Here is a 27677-nt window from a genome sequence, read left to right as displayed (position 1 = left end):
CTGATCTGCCCAGGTCCAAAGGGAAAACAGCCATTATGGTGGTGGTAGATCTGTTAACCAAGATGGCACACTTTATAGCCTGCTCACATGCGGTCACAGCAGAAGAAACCGCCAAATTGTTTGTGGAAAATGTGTTTAGGTTGCATGGCGCCCCCTTGAGGGTGGTTTCGGACCGAGGGAAACAATTTACTTCCAGGTTCTGGAGGAAGCTCATGAGCTTACTGCATGTAGAGGTTAATTTCTCTACTGCCCGTCATCCAGAAACCAACGGGCAGGCGGAAAGAGCTAATGGTGTCCTCCAGCAATATTTGAGGTGTTATGTTAATGACAGAGAGAATGATTGGGTGGAGAAGCTGGCGTTGGCAGAATTTGCTTACAACAATGCAGAGAACGTGTCCACGGGAATGAGCCCTTTTTTGGCCAATCACGGGTGTCATCCCCGAGCCTTCCCAGGGGGGGAGGGGGAGAACTGGAGCGTTCCAGCAGCAGAACAGTTCGTTGAAGAAATGGAAGCGATCCATCGCCAACTCCAACTTAATTTAAACCGGGCGAAGGAGGAATATAAGAGGCAGGCAGACAAAACCAGAAGGGAAGGGGAAAGCCTTAGGGTGGGAGACCAGGTGTGGCTGTCCACCCAAGGGTTACCATTTAAAGGAGGTTGTAAGAAGTTAAGACCCAAAAGACTGGGCCCATTTGAAGTCACGCAACAGGTCAACCCAGTGGCTTTCAGACTCCGGTTACCGAACCACATGAAGTTGCACCCAGTGTTCCACAGATCGTTGCTGTCACCGTATATAGGGGACAGAGAGGGGAGGGTCAATAGGGGACCAGCGATGGAGGAAAAAGAACACAGCTACCATGCAGCGGAGATCCTAGATTCCAGGTGGAAAGGAGAGCAAGTAGAGTATTTGGTAATGTGGAAAGGGGAACCGGAGTCGGAAAACACCTGGGTCAGAGCAGAGGATGTAGATGACGAGGTTCTAATTGAAACTTTTCATCAGAGATTCCCTCGAAAACCCCAGCCAGTGGCGAGGTTCCGGAGGGAATACTTCGCCACCACAGACGAAGAAGAGGAGTTGGAGGGGTTCTCTGATTCCGAGGTGGAGGAGGATTCAGCGAGTCGGAACAAAGACCGATGGAGGGAGATGTTCGAGACGTCGGAAGATGAAGAGGATTCGTTTCGGGGTTTCAGCTCCTCACCGCCCAGAGGAGAGGGAGGGGGCGGGGGGGAAGGGGGCCCTGGAGGGGAGGTGGATGTCAGGGAACTGACCTCAGAGGGAAAGGAGGTGATAGGGCTCCCAGAGACTGGGAGAGACTCAACAGCCAAAGCAGGGACCAGCAGGGGGAGCGCGGGGTCTCTGGAGGAGGATCTCAGGGATACTGAGAGAGATGCAGCAGCGCAGGCAGGAAGCAGGGGGGAGAAAGGGGTGAGAGACACGTCCAGTGAAAATAGTGGGGAGGTGTCAGAAGCAATTGCAGGGAGACCCATGCTTCGTCGGAAGCTGTCACGTCGTGAGTCCAGGAGACGTGTTTCCGTTAAGGAACTTCTTTGTTGGAGGCGTTTCCGCAAACAGCCACTGTCGGACACTAACAGTGACTAGAGCAGACATGTCTGAGGAGCTCTGTCACACACAGAGGTTTGTGGGGCCGCACAAACTCTGAAGGGGCACCATTTTAAGCACAAGCAGCTAATCATCCCCTAATAGGTGGCCAATATTATCACCTAATATGTTGGTGGAGAGGGGCTGAGAGGCAGCAACTTGCTTTAAGCCACATAGTCAGTTTACAGCTGGGGTGAAATCTGAATTTGGGACCTCCTAGTTGATAGGAACTACAGCACATCAACTTTTAGTATTTTTCTACAGAAAGAGATTTAACTGTTGCTGTTATTGCCGTACAATTTCTATAAAATTGTGGTCTGTCAACTGTTGCACCCGTCTCATATTTAGCTTGTTTATGATATACAAATAATTTTACTGGCTAGTATACAGCATAGCAACATTACACCTAGATTGGTAAGCAGAGAATTGGGTGGGAGACAGAAGAGAAAGCAGAGAAGAGGGATGAAATAGTATTATTTTGAACACAAAGAGATGACTAAGCATTTGATTAACACAAACTTCAAGCCTTCACTAACCCATTTATTGTTGCAAAAAGTTCCGCCCCCCCACCCGCAAACACTGTTGCAGGGTAATCAGCTTTTTTTAAGAGCCAGAGGAAGGAAGCCTGCATGAAATAAAGAGAAATGCTTGTGATTAGTAATGAAAGCTGGAAAGGAATCCGAACAGAAAGGAAGCCACACCCTAAAGCTGCACACAAATTCAGACCACATCCAAGTTCTGTTTGTTAACTCACAGAAACCAGCACATGATGCAGTTCAGATTTTCTTTGCATTTCTAAACAAATTTTCAGAAAGGGATTACAATTACAGCTTTTAGAAAGCAAACAACAGTTATCAACATCTTGAGCTCAGACACGTAGTATCAAATATATAATGCATAGAGAAACAAGAAAATATGCTAGAAAAAATTACTTAGTGCAAGGACTTCTGTCTTGCATAGCCTGTTGTTGTTTTTTAATATCCATGTTAAATTTTCAAAACAAAAAGAACACATTCAGGAGGATCTCAACAGTTAAAGCAGAAATGACCTGCATTTAACAATCCCAAGTACACATTTTTCCTTAAGAATGTATTAAGTGCCTACATGGAGCACACCAAGCTGCATCTGACCCAGAATTTGACAATAGAGATCCCAGTGATCAGCAGGCACTAGATGGGTCCTCTGGAAAACAAACATCAGTCCACTGGAAGATCACATTCTATGCCTGCCCTTGCAGAACTCTTGAAAAGAAACAATTTATTAGAAAAGGGAAAAATTCCAATCTTGCCCTTTTGCCTCAGGCACTTGACTGTGAGATTTACAAAATTCTATAAGCAAAACTCCACAGGCCCTTGCCCCAAAGAACTTGCAATCTAAATTTCCTCCAGGAGAAGAGAAGAGAGGCAAGGCTGACAAGAGGCAAGAGGCTTAGTGGTGCTAGTCAGTTGGCCACTTAGAAAGACTAAAATAAAGGCTTCTTTCACAGGTTTGTTACAAGGATGGAATTCACAGCTGCTGTAAGGACAAGATTTAATTTAATAGTAGCAGTAGTAGTGATGACTTATTAGTTGCTTGTTATGCAAGGTCTCCAAATCACTTCCTACATATTTTAAAACACAGGCTTGTTACCTAATGCTATACCCAGACAAGACACACTGAAATTGATGTCATTTTTTTCAATGAGTCTACTCTGAGTAGAGCTTAGTTTGCTACAAACCATTAAAAATACGTAAAAATACATTATCGTATCAACAAATTCACACAAAAGCACATGCAATCCATAAACGCACACCACAAAACAACTGACCCACTCCCAGCTTAACAGCTTTGGCAGCACATTAAGATCAAAACAACACCATCACACTCTATCAAAGCCTTGGGAAAAAGCAAAGTTGTTGTTGTTGTTGTTTAGTCATTTAGTGTGTCAGACATTTCGTGACCCCATGGACCAGAGCACACACACTTACAACAAGTAAACTAGACTTGCAAATAGCCATTTGCCTGGTCACTTGTGGTGTTTAAGCATCTGTTCACATACATCTCAAGATCAGACAATAAAAATATGTGTTAAGATAAGTCTCTCTCTATTTCCTGGACGGGAGAAAAAAAAGCACATTCCAGGTCTGCCCCAGAATACAGCCTTGTATAAAAAACAACAACCACAGAAAGCTACACAATGGGTTCACTCTTCCTGCCTGCCCCCGAAGCGGACTTTGGACATGCCTGGTTTAAACTATAGATGCAAGGGTGTAAAGACGATGCAACCTTGTGCATAGCTCTAGCCATCCTCCCAGTGTGGTGTAGTGGTTAAGAGTGGTAGTCTCGTAATCTGGGGAACCGGGTTTGAGTCTCCGCTCCTCCACATGCAGCTGCTGGGTGACCTTGGGCCAGTCATACTTCTTTGAAGTCTCTCAGCCCCACTCACCTCACAGAGTGTTTGTTGTGGGGGAGGAAGGGAAAGGAGAATGTGAGCCGCTTTGAGACTCCTTAAAGGGAGTGAAAGGCGGGATATCAAATCCAAACTCTTCTTCTTCTTCTTCTGTGCTTCTGGCAGAGAGAAGATGCAGAAGCTGGAAGCTGCCTGTACACGCTGAAGTATTTCAGAGCTAGGAAACATGGTGGAGCACGGAGGTGTCTGGCCGCTGCCTCATCTCATCAGTGTCAGAGACACAGCCAGAGGGAGAAAGATGGCAAAGTGCTCTGGTGACAATTAGCCCAAAGGGGGTAAGGTTGGGTAGCTCCCTCCAACTTTAACTTCTAAGCTCTGGAGTTGGAGGGAGGGAGTAGAAGGAGCACCAAGTGCTTCTTGAGTGAAGCACTCATGCCACATTTTCTGTGTCTGGAAAAACATGCATGGGAGGATAGAGCAGAAAAGCAAGACAGTGCAAGGAGATTTGGTTTCTATAGTATCCTTACTGCAAAGCTAGTGAAAAAGGCTTCCTTCCCACTCTCAGGGCAGAGGTTCACTATAACCACAAAAAACCTGTGCTACATCGAGATCCTTACGGTTAAGGCTAAGTATGATGTTTCCTCTCCCCCAGATAAATGCATTTCATACTAAAGAAACCAAATCTGTGAATCCCAAATTATATAAACATATACATGACATTCAACTAAATAATTTACCAATCTCCATCCTACCCTAAAAGATTCATGCAGGAAAGAGCATATTTAAAATAAAAAAAATCACAGAATTTCAATTATATTGACCAGAAAAAGCTTATTACAGGGCAAGTGTGAAACACGTGCAATGAAAATGGAATGGAGAAGAAGGAACTAGGATGATGACAAAGGAAATGGAGCTATTCCAACTTTAGACTTCTCCCTTTGGTATTCAAGTTTCCCGACTAATGGCTGAAAAGAGAGAGAAGTCTGTGTTTTTCTAATCGAAGCAGATTCTCGGGAATATGAATTCTGTACCAGATAGAGTCCTAGCACTGCATGTGCAGGCACAAAACATACAATTATCTATTTTTAGCAGCTCTGCAGGACAACAAAATGGCCTGGTTTACACATCACTTTAAACCACAGTTAGCTTCACTATGGCTTAAAGGTAAATATACAACATGCTGGTACATGTGCGCTAGGAACTACTACGCCATGTTTGGTTTATCTCTATCCAAACAAACCACAATCTAGAATCAAGGTTTGTTCTTTCATTACTGCTTGCAGTTTTAGGAAGCGAAGCCAAACAACGAATCCTGGTTCGGATGTAACACTAAGCCAAACCAGTGTTAGAAACTAAGCTAATTGACAAATGACTCCTTAAATCTGGGTAACAATCAACACAATGGAATGTCTAGGTGCCGCCACCGCCCCGAGTTTGTTGCTGTCGTTGTTAATTTCATTTCTATACCACTTTATATTTTAAAGAAAAATACTTAAAGAATACATTAAAACAACAAATAAAACAATCTAGCATAAAACAAATTCAAGCTTCAAGAAAATATTTCAGAATCTTCTCTAAGTGACATTTTGCTTTCCCCATATTTATTTACCTACTTTATTTATATAGCTGCCCCACAGCAAAAGTACTCTAGGAAGCCAGTGTGCTATAGTGGTTAGTGTCAGACTTGGGACCTGGGAGAGATCAGGGTTCAAATCCCCACTCAGTCATGAAGCTCACTGGGTAGCCTTGGGCCAGTCACAGCCTCTTAAACTACCTCATAAGGTTGTTGTTAAGGAGGGGGGTTGAACTATGTACTCCTTGATAAAAAGGTGGGGTATAAATGCAATAAATAAGCTCTTTTGCTTAACTGTTAAAGAAAGCTGATGGGGCCAGCCAGATGGAGATGTCAGTCGCCAACCTGGCATCCAGAGATCTCCATGTGGTCGCAACTGGACCCACATCAGTAGCAAAATGCACCTGGTGCATTTCAAACACTGAGCCAAACCATAGCTTAGCTCATGGCAGGACCAAGCGGAGCAAAGCAGCTACCGCTGTACTCCATGCACCCATAGTTAAGCTTAACTGTGGATTAAAGTAACATGTGATCCAGCCCAATGTCACACACATATGACACTAATTATCAAGCTCTTGCTCTCTACTCTGCATGTTTCAGGATTAAACATCCACAGTCATTTCACTTTGCTGTTTCCTTAAGGCACACTTAAAAGAAGCATTTCTATTAATGATTATGTTGGTTAAGGTTTATAAACATAGCGTTTGTATTTTTTTATTTCATTTTATAATGTATATAAAACAGAGAACAATTATAACAGGTGAAAATTAAAAGATAAAAAACCAATGAAATAGGCACATATAATGAGTACAGTTGCACATGGATTAAAACAATAAAGTCCAAGTTAAGACTTTCGTTATCAGATTATCAAGTATAGTTCCATATTTGCCAGGTTTGTGACAAGGGTTGTCTTGAAAATGAGGGTTCTGCTGTATATGTTATAAAATAATGCCAAATCAAATAAAAAGTGCCTGGAGATTTTAGTCTTGTCAAAATCTCAAACTGTGCATAATTTTCTCCATTATAGCTCTATTCCAGAGGGAATAGTACCAAGCATCCAACATAAGATTTTGGGCTGTTTTAAGGTTTAGAAATGCTAACTTACAAACGGTTGTGCTCACAATGGATCAAGATTCGATCTAGGAAATTGCTGCTACTGGAAAACATGTGCTCTCCACCCACAAGGACAAAATGATGTGCACTCAATGCCTTCAGAAGGAGCATTTTCATTGCAACAATGAACTGCAGCCCACTTATAAGTGTAAAATAGTCCAGATCTTCATAAGTACTGTAGCCTAATTATAGTTTCATCAATTATATGTTGCTGGCTATATTATGATATAATGTTGGGGGAAGGGAGTGACAGGGGATAATGGGTATGTTTTGTAATTTTGAAAAAAGAAACAGTTCAAACAGGAAAAACGGTAGGCTGTCATGAATGCTCTTTAAATAGTGGCAGTGAAGGCCTCCAACTTGGATGGCTTTAATAGAGGATTAGACAAATTCATGGAAGGCCATCAATGGTTGCTAGTCGCTACAGGTTTTACTCTCCACAGCATGAGGCAGTTTGTCTCTGAATATCAATTGCTGAGAATCACAGGTGGGTAAAGCACTGCTGTGCTGAGGTCCTGCTTTTGGACTTCCCATAAGCATCTGCTCAGCCACTGGGAGAACAGGATACTAGACTAGATGGGCCACTGGCATCAGAACATAAATAACACCTGGATTATAATTATCCCCTCTTCCCTGGGATTAGCAGAGTGCAGAAAATTGTGTACTGCCATGTTTAGACGATTGTCTTGAAACATTCTATGTTCTATATACAACCACAGTAGATAGGGGAGGGGGAGATTTGGAAGTGAGAGCTGGGCACGAAGAGTTTAAAGCTGACTTTTAAACTGAGGATGTCATTTTAAGGTATATTGAGCTCAGTTTTGAGGCTATAATTTCCTGCACAAAAATGTATTTTTGTATGCCCCCACAGTACATATTTAAAAATCAAAGGAGCATTGCAAAACGTTCAGGGAAGTTAACAATCCAACTTATAAATTATTTCCAATACATATAAACCCAGGGTTGATGAATGAGGTCAGTTCACTTTAAAATGCAGACTGAACTAATTTATCCACCATCCCTATGCAGAACATGCAAACACAAAAGAACACAGGAACAAAGGACACAATTTGAGGCAACAGTTAAACTGTAGAGGGGAGATCTTTCATACAGCTGCTGTGTCTGAAAATTCTGACATGTTTATTTACCAGCTGTCTTATGTGAGGAGCCTCTATTTAACTTAATAGAGGCTATTACAACATGTTAAGAGGTGGCATACTTTAACTTGCTTTGAATCCTGTAAGGGCAGCTTGCATTATAGATACATCATAATTAACCTGACATTTTAAGAGATTAGGCTAGTATACTATCCCAATTAGCATGTTAACTAAACCACAGTTTAGCATTACATAGAGCCTCCTTGATTCTAATCAAAGTGGAGCTGAGCTCACATGGGCAGAACTTCTGCCAAGTTTAGTTTCACTTTCAAAGAATCTTAAATTAGCATTGTGCATGAATTTATGGTCTTAGTTACAACAACCATGGTTAGCCAGCTTTCTTTCTTTTACTTACTACAGAAATATTATACTCCTGGAGAAGATGAAAACGGAGAGGCACATATATTCATTTATGGTGGGGATAGTGGTTAAAATTACTGGACAAAATGTTGTCAATCCTATTTTTGTTATCTATTTTTGATTACCTTAATGAAATTAATAATGTTTATGAATGCTGTAGTCATGCTAACCATTTTATGACAATGAAAAATCAATGCTAAGTTAAGCTTAGATCTCCAGTAGGAAACATGTCTTTAGCCACTGGGGAAGTTAACCCACAAAATTAATTTTGTCCAAGGGACAATAAAAAGCCAAACTAACTTTTCTTAGCACAGTGCAACATACACAGCCCACAGTATACAATTTGGAACAATGCCTAATCAATCTGAATATGAAAAGCATCTGTAACTGGAAACTAGCAGGGGTCTCTTCATGCAACATCATCTCACTTTGATAATATGATGAGTCCACTTGTAATTCCTGCTACACCCATTAAGAGAATGATTGATAACTCTGAACATTTTATGTAAGTGTTCTCAGTGATTGTGCAATCAATCTGGGTAGAAGTACAAAAAAATTATTCAGTTTTCCAACACCATTTGAGATTACAAATTTTAAAAAAGCAAAATCCAGCATAGCTTTATAAGCCATGGTTTGAAGATTCAGCAAGCGCTTTTGTTAAAAACAAGGATGACCAGTTAACACCTTCAAATGCAAATAAACTTGGCAGAATTCTTCTCAGTCCCAGCCAATCAGGAGGAGAAGGTATCAGTCAGCCTGACACTTCACTCAGGCTCATGGAGGCTTAGCCACAGAGCACTAAACATGGTTTAGCATTATGTGTGAACATAGCCACTGCCACTTTAATTGTGTATGAGACGAGTAGGCTTGAGAAAGAAGTGGAAAAATGCATTTCCCTTGAAATACAGTGGTACCTTGGTTCTCAGACTTAATCCGTTCCAGAAGTCCATTCCAAAACCAAAGCGTCACAAAAGCAAGGCGCACTTTCCCATAGAAAGTAATGCAAAACAGATTAATCCGTTCCAGACTTTTAAAAACAACCCCTAAAACACCAATAGCTGACAGCTGCATCGGATGTTTGGCTTCCGAAAAACATTTGAAAACCGGAACACTTACCTCCGGGTTTTCGGTGTTTAGGAACCAAGGTGTTTGAGAACCAAGGTACAGCTGTAAATGGAAAATGTCAACTAACTAATTAGTTCAATTTATCAACATGCCAATGCTATTATGTTTGTACTGGTCTTTGGGGTTGGAAGGAACCCCTGGGGTCATCAAATCCATCCCCTGCAACGCAGGAATCTCAACTAAAGCATCCAAGACAGATTGCCACCCAACCTCTACTTAAAAACCTCCAAGAAAGAGTGTCCATTACCTCCCGAGGGAGTCTGTTCTACTGTTGAAGAGCTCTTATTGTCAGAAAGTTCTTCCTGTCAAACATATATTGCAATAGATCAGTCAGCTATTAACAACATTAGGAATTCAAATGCAACTTTTTTTGGGGGGGGGTATTGTTTTGTATCCAACAAAATTATACCAAAGAGTAGATCCATCAAAATTTATGTGCCTTAGCTAGTCATGTCTATTAACTTCAATGATCTACTTTGAGGAGGACTTACAATAAATACAACCCATTGCATTTCTTTCACATACGCCTCTGTAAAATTGACTTTGTTCTTATGGTTGAAGATTAATTTCCAGTCATCGTCAGAATTGATGCTGGCTGCAGTTGAAAAGGGTGTCATGTCATGGAAGCAAGATTCCTTTGACATCTTTGGGACTTTCTACATCCTTTTCATGCCAGAGATAGGTCTGTAGTGATACAATGGTTGGGGGATATTGAGATGGCAAAGACTGTTTGAATGGGGAAAGGTAAAGAATTTTTCTTCTTCGGATTCATTCTGTTGGGATGCTGCTTTCATTACCCATCCTGAGCAACTGGGATGGCATAGTTCACATAAATTCCTAGCTATTTACATGAATATGTCTTATAAAGGGTTAGAGACCATTGTTCCATATAGCTCTACGTTGCCTACACCAACTGGCAATGTTCTCAAATGAACAAGAGGTATATTTACGGGGCAAAAATGATGTAACAAATACAGCTGACCCATGTCAAAATGCAATATTCAAAAAGTTAGAGAAGTTCCCCTCCCCTCCTTTCAACCAAAACACAAATTAGAAAAGTAACAAAGACTTTGCAGCTTGTCGTCTCACATCTGGCAAACTGTGTAAGTCACTTCCTGTTTAGAGCAGGCGTTTCCAACTGCTTGCTTTCCTGTGATGCAGAAAGCCTTTGTGTATTTTATACACACACACTCTCTCTCTTTAAGATGGCTCTAATCACCTAGGAAATGATGTTTAAAAATCATTGGCTTATTGTGCTCTGAAAAAGTTAAAGCGTTTTTGTGTTCATACACACACACACACACACACACACACACTTGAAAGGTTTCTAGGTGAATCAATATTTTGATTAGGAATGACAGAATGATTTAGCAGTGCAGTAAAGCCACGACAAAATTAGGATTGCACTGCTGAAAGGCAAGATAAGGGGTGGGGGCCTCCAAGTGCAAGAAATGTAGCTTATTATAGGTGTAATGCAGTTCAGAAAATTCCTTCTTCAAGTCCAATGTACAGCATACATAGGATAAGGGCTAATAACATGAAATATAAGAAAATACAGTGTGTTCTCATATATGTATATTAAACATATAGAATGATGCTTTATGGTAAAGTTTTACTATGAAAAGATTTAAATGTAATTACATGATATATTAATAAAATAACAAGCAGAATATAAAAGGGCTCCTAAATGAACAAGAACCAACACTCCCTCCCTAAAATTATTTGAAACCCACAAAATCTGATTGGTCAGACTCAAAATATAACCTAAATAAAACTATACCAAAGCAGAAATTTTATGATTAGCAGTGTGCAACCAAATAAAATAAATGAATTGTTTTTAACAATTCTCACATAAAAGGTATATACCATATTTTTCGCTCTATAACACGCACCCGACCATAACATGCACGTAGTTTTTAGAGGAGGAAAATCCATAGGCATGCCACCTGTAGGCATTTCCTCCATAACACGCACAGACATTTCCCCTTACTTTCTAGGAGGAAAAAAGTGAGTGTTATGGTGCAAAAAATACGGTATATTGCAGTAGGTTCTGTCACAAGAAGCAGCCAAACTGCAACTTTTAAAGTCCACATGAACAGACTCTATGCAGGGAACTGTTACTAATAAAGCAGAATTCTAAAGAAAAAATATTTTGCAAGATACAATGCCTGTGGAATTACAATAGAATTTTCACCCCTTTGCTGGCATAAAAGTTCATCAACCTAAATAAATAGGTAAAGGTACCCCTAACCATTAGGTCCAGTCATGGACGACTATGGGGTTGCGGAGCTTATCTCACTTTACTGGCCGAGGAAGCTGGCGTACAGCTTCCGGGTCATGTGGCAAACCAGAGCAGCGCATGGAAACGCCGTTTACCTTTCCGCCGGAGCGGTACCTATTTATCTACTTGCACTTTGACGTGCTAAAATACCTACAGTTTGGGAGTGCTCTAGGATTTGGCACTGACTGGGGAAGCCCAGGTAACATCAGTGGCTAGGAGTATGTTTTATCACTTTTGGCTGGTATGTTAAATGCAGCCCCTTCTGAGGACGACAGACAGGGATCCATGCTCCAGACATGTCCAGATAGACAACTGTAATGTACTCTGCGGGACTACTGTTAATGACTATCTTGAAACTTCAGGTTCAAAATGCACTACAAAAGTCCTGATGGGTATATGGCAGTCCACTGTAATATACCAGCTACACTGGATACCAGTGCTCAAACTGAGCTGCTGGTGTTAACCTTAAAGCCCTAATGATTTGGGACTGAAATACTAGATGATTGCCTACATCTGTACGATCCTTTTCATGCAGTGAGATCTGCATCAGAGGTATTCTTGGTGTATCCACATCCAACTTCTTTGAGGTGGATGACCACATCTTTAGATCTCCCTCCAGTAGAGATATAGTGTGTAGGTACATGTCAGGCTTTTCTGAAGGTCTTAAGACATTTTAGTTGATTGGCTTTCCCCAGGTAACATTTTGTCCCAGTCACCAGATGAGTGATGGTACACTGTTACACTACTGCAGTTCTGAGTGTTTAATTCTTGTGAATCTGTCTTATTCTTGGTTTTCCTAATAATGGATTTTAAAAATACTTGTACTTTTTATTGCTGTAAGTGTCTTTTATGGGCTTTGCTTGGAAAAGCAATATTTTTAAAAATACCTAGAACAATAAAATCCATTTGTCTACAGTGATGGCATTAGAACCAAGTACTGGTCAGTGTGTGCAAAACCCTGCTTGCTTCCTTACATAGCAGAGCTAACAATATCATCCTGGTCCAACCGATTCGTACTGTTCTAGTCACAGTCTGCACCACAAAATCACAGGTTAACATGCTTAACATGTGCAAGTGAGGGGGTGTTCTATACAGCTTTCTCCATATAAAAGGATAACCATTGTGGTTCTTTCCTAAGGCAGGGGTAGAGGAACCTGCGGCCCTCCAGGTGCTGCTGGACTATACAGTCATTCCTATGGACTGGCTCAAGCAGATGGAAATTAAAGAGTCCAACAGCATAAAGGGTCACAGGCTCACCACACCTACTCTAAAGGTTCAGAGCTACTTAAAACTCAAGGAAATCCTCACACAGAACTTAAGAATCCTACCTTATACTTAAATACAGGCCAAAGTAACACAGCACTTTTTAAGATGCTTGTATGTATCTTTTCTCTGTTCCTTATCTCTTCCAAGTAACCAGGCTAATGACATTTCTTCTTTGGTTAACAACTTGAAATACATTAATGCACCAATATTCCAACAGGTCGACTTTTAGCAGGGCTAACATTGAACACAACCCAAAACCTGGCTCTTCCCTCACCCCCTAGTAACAGAGATGGAAACAAGCATTTCCTGATTTAAACTAAACTTCTTCCCAGTGCTCAGTTGTGAAGACCTGATGCCTCTCCAATTCCTGGGAGCTGGAGGGGCAATGGATCTTCTAGGCCAGCTCAGCAATTATCACCCTTGCACCACTATTCCCATTTCTAGTTGGGACCAACCAGTGTTCTAAATTCCCCAGGGGTCAGGTGTGTTTTGCTACTGGTATGGGTCCAATTGTGACTATGTGGAGATTTCTGGGTGCCAGGTTGGCAATCAGTTTAAAAACATCTGCCTAGTCAAGTCACCCCAAACAAGAAATCTCATGATGCTTCTATGAAAAGCTAGTAACTTCTCTTATTTCTGACTGCTGCATTTGGGGCAACTATATTTTGACTGGTGTTCTATCACTGTAATATATTACATAATATGTAATTCTTCCCTAACTGGCATCCATGAATTCTTGGAACAGAAAGCAGCCTTCAAATTTTGATCCAGAGCACAATGCTAAATGCTCCTATTACAGACATTGCACTATGCTCCTAGACCTACATCTTCACTACGATTCCAAGAAACCCTGTTACTAAAGGTTCATCTTCTAGCACAAAGATCTCTCTACTAGACAGAACCATTATATGCAATCATCATTTCAGAAGTGTTTATTATCAGGGATGAGGGAATCTTTTTACTGTTAAGGGCTGCATTCCCTTGATAGTAATCTGTCGTAGGCTGCATGTCTGCAGTTAGGGGAGACAGAGCAACACCACCGCAAGATAATCATTACTCTCCACCTGCCCCCCACCTCTCTTGTATAATATGAAGGAATTGCTGACTACAGGGAGGTTGATAAAGTTGCAAAGCATCTAGATATGCAATGCACTGCCTAGTATGGCATTTTCTCCTGCATTAGCTACTTGAGGCTGGGTGAAATCCTAGTGCTAGATATTATTGCCTTTCAGAACTCAAAGGGTTCCATGCTCAAGAGACTGACTGACTTCTCATTACAGGCTCACACTCACTTGGGCTACACAAATCCTGAGTAGATGCCATGCATCTTTCAGAAGCAAATGTTCAAAACAAGATTACAACATTGGGTTAAGTGCAATTCAGGTACAAAACTGAGAGAGAGCAATTTGGTTATTAATGTAAAATTACTTGTGTGTCCTAAGGTGAACAGAGTTTCTAATTTCAATACATTTGCATTAAACATAAAACTGTATCCTACTAAACACTCTAGCTAGTGTTTGACAATCACCAATTATGGCTCATGGTTCATTTTGTCAGTTACCTAAGAAAGGTAAAATTCCTATTCCACTCTGTTTGCCGCAGGATACTACATCATAGACCAAACCTATTGTTTCTGCCAAAAGCAAGGTTACAGAACCATGCATTTGTCAAACTCTACCCATCTTCATGAGTCAGTGGTGCCACCCTTGATACTGCAGTTTTGCAGCTGCTGGATTCCTGTATAGCTTTTAAGCCTGTTGGGCTCCTTTGGGCTCCCACCTCTGCCAGCCATTTCTTTCTTGGAGGATCTCAACCAAGCATCAGTATGTATGCAGTGTTAGAAACACAGATATATAAGCTAGATACCAAATGGCTCCTTAAACCAGTCACCAAACGGTCGCCAAAATCGAATGCCTAGTTGCCATTTTGGGGCAAGGCGGCTTGAAAGTCATATTTTTCAATACAACTTTTTGCTTCCTGAAATTCATTCTGATTGTGCAGATAAAATACAATGGATAGAATTCTACAGGATGTGTTGCTAGTGTGTGAAAACAGTCAAGATCCAAGGATCTCCAGACATACACCTCCAGGTGGTGGAGATGTCAGATGCCATCCTAGCACATGGGCATCTTCAAGTGGTTGCAAGTGGCCAATAGTAAGTTGCAAAATGTGCCTGGCGAATTTCGAACACTGTATTTGTAGACTTGATTATTTGTTAAGAGAATCTGTGTAAATCAAGGGAAGATGAAACTTATGATCAAACTGAAATCTTTGAAGCAATAGTGTGTATTAAATTTAGAGAGCTACTACACTCCTTTCCGAAAAGATATAGTTGCGACAGCAACAAACTTAAAATATTGGTTAATATGTGCTAGGATTTAGACTTTTTCATAAAACATAAAAACAAGGCAGTGGCATCCAAATTAAAAGTGTTTAAATAAGAACACCAATTGCCACCTCATGCAGAACTGCTGTCATTAGTTCAAGTGATTTGTGAAAGTAACAGCTAAGTCTGTTGTTGAAAGGTGGGAGTTAACACAATCTACCAAGTTTTCAAAAGCAACTGGGACCAGCTAGAAACGATAAGATTTAAACATACTGATTGGTCAGGCTATGTGCCAGCCATAATAAACATAGGACTTAGTAACCTGCACATAAAACCTAGGACTGCATGATTACCTATAAACATTAAACAAATGGCTGATCTTTGATCAAGCACCTCTGGTCAGCAGTTATCAATTCGTATCTCTTCATCATGCCATCATTAAAACAATAGTCTTCAATTGGCCAGATTCAGGACTCACCTCTAAGCCCCAACTGCAACAAGGAGCCCAACTGCCACAAGGAGCCGACACTTAAAATTCTTTTAATGTATCAATATTTAATAACAATCCACTATTATACAGTCGTACCTTGGTTGTCAAACATCTTGGTACTTGCACATTTTGGCTCCCGAACGCCGCAAACCTAGAAGTAGGTGTTCAAGTTTGCAAACGTTTTTTGGAAGCCGAACATCCAACACACCTTCCGATTGAGTGCAGGAAGCTCCTGCAGCCAATCAGAAGCAGCGCCTTGGTTTCCGAACTGTTCCGGGAGTCAAACTGCCTCCTGGAACGGATTAAGTTTGACAACCAATGGTAGGGTTTACTTCTTACCCTTTTCTTCTCCAAAAAATGTACTGCAAGGCAGCAGAGATTTAGCATCAGAGATTTCCTCCTCCAAGATGGGCTACATTCCCAAGCTGATGACCCCCATCTTCCCCTTACTTTCCTCTACAGGACCTGCAGAAACCGCCTTCTTTACTGTTGGACCCAGTACTGGTCTCATCCACTCAATCTGCTGCAGCCTGTCTTTGCATGCAGGGGAAGTTGTAATTCACTGAGGGTTTGAGACCCATCAGCTACTCTCCAGAGTGGAATTTCTAAGATGGTTGGATGGCACCTTTTACACCTCCTTCTGGCAACTCCTGCAGTCAAGCTGGTGACAAACATATTGCTCTGCTTTCCTTTGGTGAGACCGGGCGAGGGGGTGTGTGTGTCTAGTTGTCTGGGCAGCCCAGGACCTCCATACATACTGCCCAGGTTTGTGCCCTTGGGAGGTCACTTCAGTACACCTAACACTGCAGTTAGACTTCACCCCTGGAGGCACACTCCATTGTATCTCAAGACTGATGGATGCCAACAACAACAATATACAGATGTGAGGGGCTAAGGCAGATGGTTGCTTAACTGAAGCCACTTAGTGAAGTCAAGTATCACCTCATCAATGAACAGGTATATTTTCAGCTCACACTCTTACCAATTACATTACTTGCAAAACCTTGAGAGCTGCATACAGGGAGAGAGCTTGTCATCCTCTCACAGAACAAGCTATCACCTGATAAAATTTTGCAGATCAACTTCGCAAATCAAAACATTACTGAGTCCAGTCCAAAAGTATACAAACACGACTTGCACTTGGACGTGCTTTTGAACCGCTAGGCGGGCAAGAGATGTATTTATAGAGCACTAACCATCCTGATAGAGTATACTTTTTCATGAACTTTTCATGTGCTTTTTATGCTCAATGAGATGCTTTTCTTAAATGCAGCAAAAGATGCCACTGTAATATTCTATTCACATGCAAATAGCTCAGAAAAATAAGGTCAGAATTTTATATCAAATCATTAAAATAATGAAACTTGTGAAGAGGTGTGTTTGGAATGGAGCCATTGCAGATTGAGGTTTATGTTAAAAGTCTTAAATAAAAACAGCTCACACTACTGGTATCTCTCATATATATGAAGTTCTTCTTAGTCTGCTTTTAAAACACTATGCAGCAAACATTTGGATCTGCTATAATATTAAGACAAAAGGCATGGCTCAATGCAGTAGAACACATACAAAAAGTATCACAATCAGCCCCTGGCATCTTCCAATAGCGCTGGGAAAGATTCCTGTCTGAAAGATGTTTGACTACTGCCAGTCAAAGTAGACAATACTGAGCTAGATGGATTAATGTTTTGACTCTGTATATATCAGCTTCCTAGGTTTCTAAAACACAACATTACATTTATCACCTCCCAGTCCCCCCAACTTTTCAATAAAGTAAGGCCTCAAATGACACAGGGGCTGCATTCAGGAAATCACACCTAAAGCCAAAACACATGGGGTTCATTGGCAGGTGAAATTGCCAAAGTCATTTTTCATGGAACACCACCCCCATTCCAAGATTTTTTTAAAAAAATAAATAAATCCCCACACACATAAAGCTGAATGCACACAAGTTAAATGTGTGTACGTTGTGGGCCTACTGTAATGGCAAGCAATAAGAAGAAAGGTGTACTTGGGGGAAGGGCTGTAAAAGAAAGATCAGTTAATTTTAGCATTCCCACAGGCATCCAAAGGGACAAAAACACAAGTAATTCCAGGAATGCGTTGAAAATTACTTCTGGCCATTTAAATGAGCCTTTGAAGCAGCTAACTTGTAATTAGAAGACAAAGTTAAAATTCTTTTCTCAGGGGGGAAAATGTCATTACTACACAAAAGCTCACATCCCTTACCATTCCCTTATGTGTCAACATTCTAAATGACCTTTCTCTTATGCAAGTATCTTTGATACTTCAAAAAGATAGTGAAAGAATCATGAAAAGCTTATGTAGCAGATTTTCATAAATTTTGGCAATTCTACTCAAATTAGCAGTCATGGCAAAACACAGGTTAAGTCACCTAACAAGTCTTATGCATTTCACCTCTTGCTAATTAATGTGCTCCTAATTTAAAGACAACCTAAGCAACAAACCTATACACTACACTGTTATTTCATTAGGGTATACATAAAGCTCAGTACACTTTTTATTGTTTAAAGTAGGGAGTATCAAAGTTTGCCACAAAAGACTCCTCAATTTCAACACCCAGAAGTATTGAACCTACTCACATATTCAGAAACACCACTCTGAACACAAAATTAGATTTTGGAAGGGTCTCACTCTGGCTTCTTGACAGGCAGCTTAACAGCTCTTGCCCAACATTAAGCTTCACCGGAGAGATGCCTCTGCCCTCAAACAAGAATGACTCCCAAAAAACTGAATTAAAAAATGACAGCCTGCTTGTGTATAATAGGAGAGTGGGGCTAAGGCATATCCTCATCAGAAAAATGAGAATTTTGCCACAGATCCCTTTGTTTATAACACAATCAAACAGCATTCTTAAAAAACCAAGAGCTTGCATTTAGATCTTAATGCAGTGGAGAATGCATATACCACTCTTTCAAGGTCCTACCAAACTACAAACTGTGAAGTAAATCATGCCTTCAAGACTCCTGAAAACTCACACTTAGATGAACCACAGCTTTAGAGTTAAGATAGAGAATCCCTTCCTGTTCTTAGATGAAAAGATATGAAAGTCTTTTAATGCATCTCACTTGTAAGAGAACATATCAGCATAGCTCACTTTTAAAGATGTAAGAGATGAGTATCAGATGAAGTTTTACATATGAATTATAACAATTCATGGGTGTGATCTTTGATAAAGGTTACCTCTTCCACTTGCCTCAGGTTAGCCTATTTTTCTTACTAGCAAGTATATACAACAAGGAGCAATAGGACTGAAGCAGAAAATTTGTAGTGAATTTATTTCCTCCCACACCCTTTCCCATTAATATATCAGCACTACATACACACCATTTTCCCAAATACTTATAAGATAATTTAAAAAGATGGTGCCAATTGGCAATTTTTATTGCTATGTGGCAGGAAGGTGAGAGTGAGGTAAAGAAGATAAATATAACACATATTTTCCAAGTTAAACTATGGTAAAATCCATATGGTAAACAGTATTACAGAATACTGAAATACAGAAACGAAATACAGATAAACACACAAAAGGTTCTCAGAAAGATAAAAGTATTCCCTTAATTTCTAAATGCTATAGTTGTGCAAGTGATAAATATAAAGTGTGCATGTATATGCAAATATGTGTGTGTGCCCCCTTCACCATCTGCACATTTGATAACGTATCTTCCTGATATAATAAAATTAAGTGAGCCTTAAAGATGGCAAAGAACACTCTGGTATGGAAACAGACTAAAGATGTAACTAAATGACATTAAGACCTTCCCATTTTTTAAAAATGGCGAATGCAGCTGTGCATGCAGAGAGGAATTTGTATTGGACCATGGTGCAGGAAGAGGAGCTCTAACCCTTCCCCCCCTTTTCGTAGTTAAAAATCTACCTCCCAAAACTGCTTTTTGCCCAAGACAGCAAAGCGTATACCACACGGCAAATGGAAGTGGAGCAAGGGGGAGTGTCAACCAGAAAAATTGTGGGTGGGATTAACTCTTATTCCTCAGTCCCAATATGAATGACTCCCACTGCTATATTTTAAAAAACAAATACAAAACAAAACAAAACATGGAAGTAATGGATACAAACATTTTCCAGAGTATCCAGATTTTAAAATGCAGGCATCTAAACACACAATAAATATTTATTTAAGAGATGCATTATTTCTCATCAACTCTGTAGGATTCTTCTCCAACATTTAATAAACCATGCATCCAAAGTTTGGAAACTGCTTTTGGTTTTTACAATCAAACCATATATGAATTTTATTAATTTATTAAATAAATAAATAAACACTGCTGAGAGGAGACCATCTTCTTATTGAATCAGTACCTCTCAACCAAACACACTATCAGATTCTCTACCTCTTTTATCCCTGGCATTCTCCTTCACTCCCCTTTACATATTCTCATCTGGTATCAGCTCCCTTTTGTCATCCATGACATTTATCATACTACTCCTTATGACTGGAATAGCTTCCCGCTCTTTATCATCAATGCCTTTAAATTTTACCTTACAATGCACATTTTCTGAACAAAACCTTTCATAAACCATCAGTGCCTGAACTTATTCTACAGTGTCAGAAACCTCCCTCCTTCTGCCCTTTGTCGTCATCTTAGTTCTGCCTTTGCCTAGAAGCCTTCTGGGAAGTGACCCTGTCACTTGCATTTGCAATGACTGCCATTCTAGGCTCCAAATATAATTGACTATTTGGTTTAAAAGTAACCAGTCTTTAGCCATTTCACAATGACTGATACTTTCAAAATGACCAATTATCCTAGAAGCTCTCCTCTTCCTATTATGCCTGCTGGGGCAAGGGGAAAGAAGATGACAGCACTAAGGATTTTTCTTCGGTGCCAAATCTGTCATCTACACAAAATTATTCATTCCCTTCTTTCTTCTGTCAAGCTCGTGTTAATGGCAGTCTCAAACAATACGGAATGCCATATGGCTACATCTGGATATTAAAATTGAGAATATCAATTACCAATCCACTAATGCAAAGCCAAAATCCACGGACAGTAAGAATTTAATCCAATCCAGGGACTGAAACTTGAGCCAATTGCAGGAAGCAAAATACAGGAAGCAAAAGCTACATTCATTTTTAGCAGAAGTGTGATTATTCCACTGAAAGCCCTCAGATAATAGCAAAATATGTTTTATTCAGTCATACACTTTAATTAGTATGGAGAAAGTGACAAAAAACAGGAGCAGTTACAGATTTCATGTAGTGACATTATTAATGAAACCAGTTGGATTATATCAGCATTATGTGAGGTTGTAGAATCAACTCCATAATACAGTGAGGGGTAAAAGTATTTGATCCCCTGCTAACTTTGCCCATTTGCCCTCTGACGAAAAAATGACCAGTCCATAATTTTAATGGTAGGTTTATTGTAGCTGTGAGAGACAGAATAACAACAGGAAACCCCCAGAAACCCAGAAGACAAGTCAGAGATTGATGTGCATTATAATAAGTGAAATAAGTATTTGATCCCCTATCAACCAGCCAGATGTCAGGCTACCTGGTATCGTCACTGTATGTAAGGAGCTGAGATTAGAGACACCTGCTGTAAGGGAGAGGTCTTACCTGTAATCCCAGCTCATTACAGTACCTGTACAAAAGACACCTGTCGACAGAAGCAATCAATCCAGCAGATTCCAAAGTAGCCACCATGACCAAGATCAAAGAGCTGTCCAAGGATGTCAGGGACAAGATTGTTGACCTGTACAAGGCTGGATTGGGCTACAAGACTATTGCCAAGCAGCTTGGTGAGAAGGTGACAACAGTTGGTGCAATAATTCGCAAATGGAAGAAACACAAAATAACTGTCAACCTCCCTCATTCTGGGGCTCCATGCAAGATCTCATCTCATGGAGTTGCAATGATCATGAGAATGGTGATGAAGCAGCCCAGAACTACATGGGGGGAACCTGTCAATGATCTCAGGGCAGCTGGGACCATGGTCACCATGAAAACAGTTGGTAACACACTACCGTGAAGGACTGAGATCCTGCAGAGCCCGCAAGGTCCCCTTGCTCAAGACAGCACATGTACAGGCCCGTCTGCAGTTTGCCAATGCACATCTGAATGACCCAGAGGAGAAGTGGATGAAAGTGTTGTGGTCAGATGAGACCAAAATCAAGCACTTTGGCATCAACTTAACTCGCCATGTTTGGAGGAGGAATGCTGTCTACGACCCCAAGAACACCATCCCCACCATCAAACATGGAGGGGGACATATTATGCTTTGGGGGTGTTTTTCTGATAAGGGGACAGGACACCTTCACCGCACTGAAGGGACGATAGACGGGACCATGTATCGTCAAATCTTGGGTGAGCATATCCTTCCCTCAGCCAGGGTACTGAAAATGGGTCGAGGATGGGTACTCCAGCATGACAATGACCCAAAGCACATGGCCAAGGCAACAAAGGAGTGGCTCAAGAAGAAGCACATTAAGGTGCTGGAGTGGCCAAGCCAGTCTCCAAACCTTAATCCCATCAAAATCTGTAGAGGGAGCTGAAGGTTTGAGCAGCTACACATCAGCCTCGAAATCTTACTGACTTGGAGAGGATCTGCAAAGAGGAGTGGGACAAAATACCTCCTGATATGCGTGCAAACCTGGTGGCCACTTACAAGAAATGTCTGACCTCTGTAATTGCCAACAAGGGTTTTGCCACCAAGTACTAAGTCATCTTTTGCAAAGGGATCAAATACTTATTTCACTCATTATAATGCATATCAATCTCTGACTGACTGGGTTTCTGGGAGTTTTCTTGTTGTTGTTCTGTCCCACACACTACAATAAACCTACCATTAAAATTATGGACTGGTCATTTCTTCATCAAAGGGCAAATGGGCAAAGTTAGCAGGGGATCAAATACTTTCCCCCCTCACTGTATGTAATGCACATTTTAAAATTTATTTCTAGATCATAGACTAGTCACAATCTTCACCTGAAGAAAAAGTGCTCTGACTCCAAACTGTGGTTGAGAAATCACAGCAATGCCTCCTAGAACAGTTAGTGGCTCTTTTAATGACCTAACTTTACTTCCTGGCACTTCGAGAAACTTATTGCACACAAAATGCAAGCTATGTGCAGGGCTGATTTGCAGAAAGGATGACCTAAAAGCCAAAACAGTAATGTGTGTTCCTGTTAATCAATCTGCTCAAAACATACAGCATTTATTTGCTGGCTACATAACCACTATTATGACCGGTTACCATGCTTAGCTGTTAAAGATACAATGGAAATTGACATCCTTATACTAAAGCCTTTTTAGTTTTTATCTGAAAAAGAGGCCAAGCAGCCTCTAACTTATGCTTTTAATTTAGTTTAATAGAACACATTTCAGACTTCCTCATCTATGCCCCCCCACACATAATGCCTAGGTACTGTAACATCAATCAGTGTCCCCATACAATGATATGGTTAACTTCCAAGTTCAAACTTTTCCAAGTAAGTGGATGAGTTTCTCAATGCCAGACACATAAAGTATCATGACAGAATGCCTACTGCCACATTGACCTAGCAGCTGCAATGAACAGGGATAAACCCTAGTGAACACAGGCCCTTAGGTAATTTTAACACCTGCTCATAGAGAAAAGAGCAAAAAAAGGAAAATATAAAACATGATCAAAATTCCAGTGGTGTGCACATGAAAATACAATAATGACAAGTAACTGTCAATCAATATCTTGTGCATTTATCCAAATATCTATTCTTTATGTGGGCCTCAACTACAATGTACTGTACCAAAGCAGAAACACAAAACAGACCCAACCCCCCAGAAAAACAAACCCGACGCCAAATGCAAAGAACACTGTTATAAGCTAACAATTAGAACCCATAATAAAGAGTATGGGGTTACTATTAAACTCAAAATATACTATGCATTTTACTAATTGCAAGATATGTGTACTAAATAAATAAATGTCATCTAGTCTGCCCTGGTGAGCTTTCAGATGTAAGATAAAAATTAAACTAATAAAATTTGATAGTATTATTTTAAAGCTATTAACAATAATTTGATGCCATCCAAATAGTGCAATTTCAAATGTTTCTGCAAATGCAGGTACAATTCCAAACATACAGACTGTGAAATATGTTCTGCTCACTTCTAAATTAATCTGCTTTGGGTCAGTTAGAAGTCTGCAGTACTGTACTTTAACCCAGTTGGAATGTGAATTAAAATTCACATTCACAGCTATTGGTTTTTTAATAAAGAATGTTACCAACTTTTAAAATCTCATTCAATTGTACAAGCTACTTCAGTAAGCACTTAAAATATGTAAAAACTTGTATAAAAAATATAAAAGACCAGGGAAAATGTTCTACTAATCAAGCAAGCTTCTGCTTCATGCCACTTTTTATTTATATATATATTTCTCTGAAGAATTTCAGGTCAAATACTGTTGCAGAAGCTGTCATATTTTTGGCAAAGGAGCAGAACTGCATTTCCTTTACATCACAAAGAGGTCACATGTGATCACACTGACAGATTACACAGTTCTACAAATAATGCTTGTATAAGATTTATGTAAGCCCTGCTGTAGAAGAAAATTGGTGGCAACATTCTAGGGGGGGAAAGAGTTTAAAACTCTTATGAGGAGGCTTTGAGAAGTTAAAAATGATCCCATCACTATATCCCATGTATTTATGCCACGATGTAAAAATTTCAATAAAACTATTTACTCCACCCACCCGGCTTTATTTGGAGACTGAAAAGCATCAAAAGATTAAAAACTTAGAACATCTGCCAATCCCCTAGCCCCAACAAAACAAATCTGTTAATTAAAAAAAAAAAAGCTTATCAAAGTCAGAAAAGGAATTTAAACATGATTTGGTTTGGTGAAGCTGTGTTTAGTTGAAAACGAAGAGTTGCCTTCCTGCAAACGCCATCTTGTTGCAGTTACCGGGCCCAGCACAAAAAGATCCATTCATTCCCCGAAAAAAATGGGGGGGGGGGGAGAACAAGCACACTCTCCATAATCTGCAACCACTAAAACAATTGACCTATTCAATCCCCTCTTCCCAAAATTACAAAAGAGAGAATGCTTAATATCTAAGATTAATTAAGATCTCATCTTCATCTCGTTTTCTAACATGCATTTCACAAAACCAGCAGAAGCGGTTTGTCTTTATTTACAAGCCTGTGCTTAGAAGGAAAGCCTCAAAATGTGCAACAAACCTCTCCTCAGACTATGTACATAAATGGCGACAGCAGCCTCCTTTCAATTTTTGGTATTATTCTTTCACCACATCCAAATCCACATGGATAGGTGGTGTGAGAAGCAGCTTTCCCCATTTCCAAGCTTTCATTTTTTGTTTAAGGAAACAGCATTTGCCTTGTTTAAAGTGGCTAAAATATATGTATCTTGCATAAAATGTGTTCGAATAAGTGGTTTTGCTAAGGCAATCATGACAAAAAAATCACATTCGTTAAATTTTTAGTTCTTCATCACAGTGACAAATTGATAACCTCTATATCATTCTAATATTCTTCTTGACACATTATTTAAAAAATAAAATAAAATCCTTCCTTATCCTCTGGATTAATTCATTATTTAAAGTCACACAATAGTCTCCACAAGCATTTCCATTATGTGGTTTTAGAAATTCACCTAGTTATTTTAAAAAAAAAACTTTTACTACAAAAGCAATTTTCCTTAAATTGCTTTTTTAAAAAAAAAACACAACACACACCACAAAAATCATATGTGCACGCTCCCTGGTTCTCCAGCAGCCAACGTGTACCCTGAGCAGACATTAATGGCAAAATTATACAACACCTATTAAAGCAGAAAAGCAACTAAAAAAACACAACAGCTAAATCTCTCTGCTATGACAGTGAAAGTAGAAGCATTTCTTATTCTCTCCCCGCCTCCAAACCATTTCCTACCGTAGGAAGAAGAAAACCCCCAAGATTCCATTTTCTTAGCCTTCTCCTTGGCCAGGGGTTGCCTAAAGCAATCTCACCCTGTTTTCCTCTCCTCCACCCAATCAATTTTCCACCATTACAGTACCAGCCACACACAAACAGCACTCTCTTGATATTTTCTCCCAAGCATCCTCTGTGGACTGGCTTGCCTCCTTCCCCTCCCCCCACTTCTAGCCTCAACGCATGCAGAAAAGAATCAGTTCTTCAACACCCCCCCATAAATACACACACACACACACTCACACACACACCCTTTTCCTATCTCTGGCCAGCAGCTAAAGAAAAACACTCCCCCTCCCTGATGTTCTGAGATGGGTGGGACAGTGATGGAGACAATGAAAGCAAAAAAACCGAAATGGTTATTTCTTGATTTCCTGTGTCAGCAGCCCTAACAAAAAAGGGCAGGGCACCTCGCCTAGTCAGGAAGGATGGCATTGTAAGATGGGGGGAGAGGACAGGATAGAGAAGGGGAGAGAGAAAAAAGAGAACGCAAAATGGAGGGGAGTAGATAGGGAAAGGATTTGAAACAGCAAGGGAGAGTATTAAAAAGGGAGGGGAAAGCAGAAGTAGCTGTAATAGGGAAGGGCAGTCTAAAGCAGCTGGGAGGGGGAAATTCTGCGGGGAGAGGTAAAAACAGAGGGGTGAAAGAGAAAGTGGGGCAGAAAGGAGCAAGATTTAAGCCATGATGTAGGAAGGAGATGAAAGTGTATGAGGTGAAAGGAAAGAGAAAATATGGGGGAAATTGATCAGTACAGTACTCAAATTTCAAGGAGGGGCAGCCTCCCTCCCTCTTAGTTTTTGCATTGCTCTTTTTAGAAGGCTAGAGAGGGAAGAGAAGCATGATTTGGCTAAAACAGGAGGGACCCAGGGTTGGGGATTTTATTTAAAGGTTCCTCCGTCCCCCATAACTGAAACACACTGAAATGTTTTTCTTTTTTTTGCCAACAATTTGTTTTTTTAGAAAAAGAGATGATATGGGGGGATAGATATCTAGATGGGAGAAGTGAGGAGAGAGTATTTTAAGGTGGGGGGGAGAAAATGATTTAAAAAGGGAGGAGCATGTGAAGGGGCGTAATGGAGGCTTCTGCGGGGGTGGCAGAGGAAGAAAGGGGGTTAGGAGCACCTAAAAAACAGGGCCGTAGGGAGAGAAACAGGATTGGCTGATGTTGAGAGTTTAGAAAATACTGGTTAAAAGACAAGGGCTTAAGGTGATTTAACAAGGGCCTGGAGAGATCGTAATGGGGCGGGGGGGTTGGAATAGGGTCTCCGCGGAGAGATTTGACGGGACTGCATGCACAAGATCAGTGATTGGGAGGTGATTGGGTTTTTTTAAAAGATGGGATGATTAAGGCCTGATTTTCGGCGTGGGGAAATGAACAAGGTTTCCCGATTTTACAGGATTAACCGAATGAGGCCTGGTTTTTTGCGGGGTGGGTGGGAAGAGTATGTGATGGGGACGAGTCTCCCCCCCCCCCCGATCGGGTCAGTAAAGCCTGTTTTTCAGGGTGGGGATGTGAACAGGGGCTGTCATGGGGCTTGGGGGGGTTAGGAACGGGGTGAACGAGGCCTGTTTTTTTCAGGGTGGGGATACGAACTGGGTCCGTAATAAGGACGGCAAGCAAAGCTGTAAAGGGTGGGGTGGGGGAACGTGATTCGGATCCCTGCGAAGATTTCGAAACAACGCGCCCCCCCCTCCAATAATACTACATATTATGCTTTCCTCTCTTTTTCTCTCACCTTCCTCGACGGTCGTTGCTCATCCACGGCCTCCGCCGCCGCCCCCAGCCAATACGCCCTCCTCTCCTCCTTTCTCCCTCCCCGCCGGGCGGGCGACCCCCTCGTAAGACCCCCGCCGAGAGGCGCCGGTTCTCCTCCTCCTTCTTCCTCCTTCCAGTCAATTCAGTCCGTCAGGCCAGCCAGCGGGGCAGGAGGCAGCGTCGAGGGAGGAAACAGAGAGGAGGAGGAAGAGGAAGAGGAGGAAACCGAGGGGAGGTATGGAGGGGGGGGACAGAAAGAGAAATAAACCGGGAGGGGGAGGAGGAGGAAG

General features: G+C 40.9%; 1 protein-coding gene across 10 annotated transcripts in view; it reads right to left on the bottom strand.

The window, feature by feature from the left end:
- Nucleotides 1–27677, bottom strand: part of GNB1 (G protein subunit beta 1) — a 77566-nt gene extending 49889 nt beyond the window's left edge. For 4 of the 10 annotated variants that reach the window (XM_082230434.1, XM_082230433.1, XM_082230427.1 and 1 more), the window contains exon 1: nt 27368–27677. The gene's annotated coding sequence lies outside the window, so the exon portion shown is untranslated. Of the gene's footprint in view, nt 1–9565; nt 9621–25591; nt 25799–27367 lie in introns of those variants that run through there. The other 6 variants (XM_082230428.1, XM_082230426.1, XM_082230429.1 and 3 more) reach the window with 3 other exon arrangements.

This window comes from Podarcis vaucheri (genome assembly GCF_965113315.1).
Source record: "Podarcis vaucheri genome assembly, chromosome: 7".
NCBI lineage: Eukaryota > Metazoa > Chordata > Lepidosauria > Squamata > Lacertidae > Podarcis > Podarcis vaucheri.
This window is presented reverse-complemented; position numbering and strand designations above follow the sequence as displayed.